Raw genomic sequence first — 6,297 nt, 5'->3', positions numbered from 1 at the left:
TTCCTGTGGGATTTAGTATCATATTTGGATATTGGAATAATAAATTATTTTAAATGAATCACATGTAAACTCAATGTTTACTGTTTTCTAAGGGTTTCTTAATTTTAGACTAGTTTTCATTACAAAAGCTGTATAAAACACTCGACTGTCAGGTTAGTTGTATGTAAATATAGCCTAGGCTACTTGAAATTGCAAACAAAATTTATTAGTTCATATTAAATATGAATGTGATTGAACTTGTGGTTGTCAGTTTGTATAAGCAGACATTATGCAATGCAATATTAATCATGAATTAAAAAATGCTTTTGAGCAGGTGTAGTGAAATTTTTAATTGTCAAATTAAAAAAAAACTTTAACAGCCAAAATTAAATTTGACGAAGATGTGTGTGTGTGTGTCTGTGTGTGTGTGCTTTGTGTAAAATAAAAATAAAATAAAATAAAAAATATATATAAAACATATATAAAACCCAGTGTCCCGTCCCGTCCCACTGGTACTCAAAATCAAAATTTTTTTCCAAGGTTGGCAGGTCTGCATTTACACTATTCTGACCACTAGGGGTCACCGTGGAGAGAGTGTCAGATTGTTTCGAAGCCTCGACACAATACGGCACATTTGCTTTTACTGCTTCAGTGTTTCACGAAGCCTCGCTCTGCCCATCACTACATACCAGTGCTGTTACCGTGCTCTCTCCTATTGCGTCTTTGATTTTGAAATTAGCTGATGATCAATGAACTGCTGCTCTTTATTGTTGCTTTTGGTGACGTGAACTCCATGAAATCTGCATATATAGAGCGGGAACTGAAGATTGGATTTATATTCGTTTTGCGGAGACGCATGTATGTGTAAATGCAATAATTTTTATAAATCATATAGCTATCCAATCAGAGAAAACGCATGAAGTGACCAGGTGTAAGCAGGCTCTGACTGAAACAAACCAGGTATAAATAGGCAGAAACAAATGACATGATTGATAACAGCTGTGTGCAATATCAGTAATGAGTACGGGAAGTGGGTGATGGGAAATGGAGTCTGTGATGGTGACAATAGTCCGGGGTGGAGTGCCCTCTAGTGGCTATCAAGACCACTTCAACAGGTGATCATGACAAGTGACTTTGTGTTCATATTAGACTATATCACGATAATGAATATGCACGGTATTGTTATAGTGGGCATTTCAAAATACCGTAAATAATAATTTGTTATGAATTATTAACATTTTTATTTTGCATATAAGAATACTTTCCCCATCAAACTGTATAAAATGCACAACACCGCTGTATTCTGCGTCAATGGGACAGGCGCTCAGATGTAAACAAGCCCAGCGTGCATGAGAAGCACATGGAGGAACGAGTGAAGGAGACGCGCTGAATGAAAGTGCACGTTCACTGTCTGACAGCAGAGGGCGCTGATGGAACAGCAGAAATGCAGCGGTTACCCCAGAAACCCCACGACTCTCCAGTAACTTTAATAGATGGTTTGTTATCTGTTAGATCGTGATATAATGAAAGTTATCTGTTAGTGTCAAATGTTAGATGAATGTCTCTTTTTAACTTCTACTTTATCAGGACATTCAGAAAACATTCAAAAGTAACGTTCCCTTAATGTTTCCAGAATGATCAAATGAAATATTCCTTTAGTGTTCACCTAACTAAGACACATTTTGATCGTTCAGAGAATATTTAGAAATAATGTTTTCATAACTTAGTATAAGACACTCTTAGAGCACATGTTGTTCACTGGGATATGTGCTGAAATGAACACACTGTAAATTACTTGTGATTAAAGCATCTGCTAAATGCAGAAATGTAATATTAATGTAATGTTCCCAGTGTTTCCATATACAGGGAAGATGTCAGACTCTGAGACGAGGAAGAGGAAGAGATCTTCATCTCCAGATCCCAGCTGTGTGTCCCTGAAGAGTGATCGATCCATGATAATTCCTCCTGTATTCAGTGATGGACCAGTGACCTCTGACCCCAGGTGAGACACTGTCCTGTACTGCAGACAATAGACTGACTTATACAACAGCATTTGAATTAATTATATTATGTTAATTACAGTGTAAAGATGTATATGAATTATTATTATATTACAGTTTCTTCAGGAAGAGGAAGAGATCTTCATCTCCAGATCCCAGCTGTGTGTCTCTGAAGAGTGATGGATCCATGATAATTCCTCCTGTTAACTTCAGTGATGGAGCAGTGACCTCTGACCCCAGGTGATTATCAGCATTATTTAGAGTTTTCTGCTGTAGTGAAATTAAATTGAGACACTTGTTTATAAGAAAATACATGTACAATGGTCCGTGTAACGCTTCACAATTAAATTTTCAGACCATACAATGCAAATGCAAAAATGAAAAATTGAAACCAGACGTTCATTTTTGCTGTTTTTCGGTTACATCATCAATGGATATTTGCCATTTTTTCCCCCTTTTCTCAATTTCACTTTTGCAACATGATGACTTAAGAAACAATCATTTGAATAAATGAAACTAACCGATTTTCTATTTTTCCATTTTCTGTCTTGTAATTTGCGGCGTGGGCTGTAGCATTAGCGCGGGGGTGTGGCCGCGGACTGCTGTCGTCTCACTGATGTAACTGCTTTATTTACACTGACTGCATGTTGAGGAGTAGTTTAAAAGAATGAACATAAAGGATGATCTTTTCACTCTATCATTTTTATTATTAATATAATAACTGTGCTAAATATAAGGCAGTCTCGGACAAACTGAATTGTGAAGCGTTACACGGACCTACAATGTCAGTGTTTACTTATATAGATAAATATAATGAAATGTTCAAATATGTTCAGGTCTGAGTAGAAAGCAGAATTTTAGTTATCATGGAAACAGTTACAGTATTTTCCAGAAAATAAATCACAACTGACTGTAAGTCTCAACGGGTGAAAAATTACATTGTTGAGAGGAAAACATGAAGATATTAAATCTGTGCATAAGTCATATTTTATTATTATTATTATTATTTCAGCTATAAAGCAGCTCTACAGAAGACAGTTGTGTCATTATTCAGCTCAGTTCAGTTCAGCTCATGTTTTGTTCTCATCTGATAGTTTCAGTGTGTCATATCAATAATATTTCTGAATATTAAGTGTCTTTTAAAGCCCAAGTAAAGACAAAACTAGGACAGGAATCTGAGAGACCAAAACTTCTACATTAGAGTCCAAAACAGACAAATATAAGATGCAGCACATTTCAGATGAGAGAAAATGTGACTTAAATTCCAGAAAATATGTTAAAGTTTAGTGTAAATATGTGGAATATAACAGGAGTCTGTTAAACTGACACTTCTCTCTTAAATGTGTTGCTGTTCCTGTCATGATTTATTGATGAAGATGTTTTTATGTTTGTATTTTGTTTCCAATCAGAGATGATCAGACTGGAGACCAGGATTCTCCTCAAGCAGTAGATGATGAACTCCAGAGAGTCAAAGAGCAGCTCAAAACCAGCATGAAGAACAAGTATGAGAGATTATTTGAGGGACTGAACCTCCAGGAGAATGAAACCCTCCTGAACAGGATCTACACACAGCTCTACATCATAGAGGGAGAGAGTGAAGGAGTGAATGAACAACATGAGGTTTTCCAGATGGAGAAAACAGCCAGAACACAACACTCACAAGACACTCCAATCTACTGCAATGACATCTTTAAAGCCTCACCTGAACCAGGACGTGAGGAGAAACACCAGATCAAGACTGTTCTTACTAAAGGCATCGCTGGAATCGGAAAAACCGTCTCTGTGCAGAAGTTCATTCTGGACTGGGCCGAGGGAAAAGCCAATCAGGATGTAGATTTCATGTTTGTGCTTCCATTTCGAGAGCTGAACTTGGATCCGAGATCATCAGTACAGTCTTCACAGACTTCTGCTGGACTTTCATCCTGAACTTCAAGATCTGGACTCAAAGATTTATGAGGAGTGTAAAGTTGTGTTCATCTTTGATGGTCTGGATGAAAGCAGAATCACATTGATGTTTTCAGACGCTCAGAAAGTTTGTGATGTGACTGAGACTTCATCAGTGGGTGTGTTGATGTCAAACCTCATGACAGGAGAGCTGCTTCCCTCTGCTCTTATCTGGATCACCTCCAGACCAGCAGCAGCCAATCAGATCCCCTCCAAATACATCAACCGTCTGACAGAGATTCAGGGATTCAATGAACCTCAGAAGGAGGAATATTTCAGGAAGAGAATCAGTGACGAGCATCAAGCCAGCAGAATCATCTCACACATCAGAAGAGCAAGAAGCCTCCACATCATGTGCCACATACCCGTCTTCTGCTGGATCTCATCCACTGTGCTTCAGAAGCTCCTGAAAGAAGATCTGAGTGCAGAAATCCCTCAAACTCTGACTGAAATGTACATCCACTTCCTGCTGATTCAGATCAACATGAGGAACCAGAAGTTTGAAGAGAGAGATCCAGAGAAACTGCTGCAGTCCAACAGAGAAGTGATTGTGAAACTTGCTGAAGTGGCTTTCAATCAGCTGATGAAGGGCAATGTGATGTTCTATGAGGAGGACCTGAGAGAGAGCGGCATAGACGTCACTGACGCCTCAGTGTATTCTGGGATTTGCACTGAGATCTTTAAGGAGGAATCTGTGATTCATCAGAGGAAAGTCTACAGCTTCATTCATCTGAGCTTTCAGGAGTTTCTCGCTGCTTTCTATCTGTTTTATTCACATTTGATCAAGAACATGAAACCACTGGATGAGTTCAGATTTTACAGATCTGATAAAGTCTCTCTGTATGATCTACTAACATCAGCAGTAGATAAAGCCCTCAGGAGTAGGAATGGACAGCTGGATCTGTTCCTGCGGTTCCTGCTGGGCGTCTCACTGGAGTCCAATCAGAGACTCTTACAGGATCTACTGACACACACAGAGAACAGCTCAGAGAGCATCAGGAGAATCACACACTACATTCAACAGAAGATCAAAGATGAAGATGAATTTCTCTCCACTGAAAGCTCCATCAATCTGTTCCTCTGTCTGCTGGAAGTCAAAGATCAGTCTCTGTCCAGAGAGATTCAGGAGTTTGTGAAATCAGACAAACACTCAAAAGAGAAACTCTCTTCGTCTCACTGCTCAACAATCTCCTACATGATTCAGATGTCAGAGGAGCCGCTGGATGAGCTGAACACCATGAAATACAACACATCAGCTGAGGGGAGAAGAAGACTGATACCAGCTGTGATCAACTGCAGAAAAGCTCTGTGAGTGTTTAATCATGAACTAAAGTATCATATTTAATAATGAATCTGACAGCTTTAAAATAAATGTTCCTGAATGAGAGATTTTCTCCTCAATAACAGGATCTTAAAGGGTCACGACACGCCTCTTTAATACAGCAGATAGTCACTAAAACGCCTGTTACCGCCGCAGGTAAACACAACACAGTCACGTGTGAAACTCGCTGGTGAAATCACCACCAGGTGGCGCAAAGGGACGGTCGACACCATTGATCAGTAAAGCTGGAACTGAGACATTTCCACTTGTGAATGAAGATAAAATGACACAAATTACTGCTAATATTAATAGCAATAATAATATATCATCATGACATTTAATCTTCAGTAATTATTCATCATAAATGCTTAATGTTCAGCTATTTGACGACTGTTACAGTGAACTATTACAGTGACGTTTCACGCGCAAGTGATTGCGCCGGCGCATCCATGAATATATTTGCTTCTTATTTATTAAATCCAGGCAATTGGTTGATGAAACATTGATTAAAATTAAGATACATTTTTTACAAAAAGAAATTCACTTTAAAGAAAGGCTTAAAAAAAACAAAAAAAAACAAAAAAACAACTTATTGAAGTGATCAAAATCATGTCTGATCCACTACATGTCTCAAGATGTATTGCGCATCATATGATGTCTCATGCTGTTCACTTGTCTTAATCAAATAGATGAAATTAAAAAATAAATAACATTATAATAGGCATATTTAAACATAAATATGAAACTAAATATGTTTTCTTTAATGGCTACCAACATGTATTGTACAGTAGTATAGAGAAATTTCATTTTGTGATCAAGAGTGGATCATGAGTCGAGACGTATCAAGCATAATTTATTTTTCAACCTGATAACTGTAGCATGAGTAAGACAGAAGATGCGCAATACATCAGGAGACATGGAGTGGGTCAGACATGATTTTGACCACTTCATTAAGTTTTGATTTGTAGAAAGCCTTTCTTTACAGTGAAATTCGTTTTGTAAAAGTTGTATCTTAATTTTAATCAATGTTTCATTCAACAATTGCCTGGATTT

At 37.8% G+C, this 6,297-nt stretch overlaps 1 pseudogene; it reads left to right on the top strand.

The window, feature by feature from the left end:
* Positions 1–704: 704 nt before the first annotated feature.
* LOC125247249 lies at positions 705–5,374 on the top strand (annotated as a pseudogene).
* Positions 5,375–6,297: the final 923 nt, after the last annotated feature.

The sequence above is a fragment of the Megalobrama amblycephala genome, linkage group LG15 (assembly GCF_018812025.1).
Source record: "Megalobrama amblycephala isolate DHTTF-2021 linkage group LG15, ASM1881202v1, whole genome shotgun sequence".
NCBI lineage: Eukaryota > Metazoa > Chordata > Actinopteri > Cypriniformes > Xenocyprididae > Megalobrama > Megalobrama amblycephala.
This window is presented reverse-complemented; position numbering and strand designations above follow the sequence as displayed.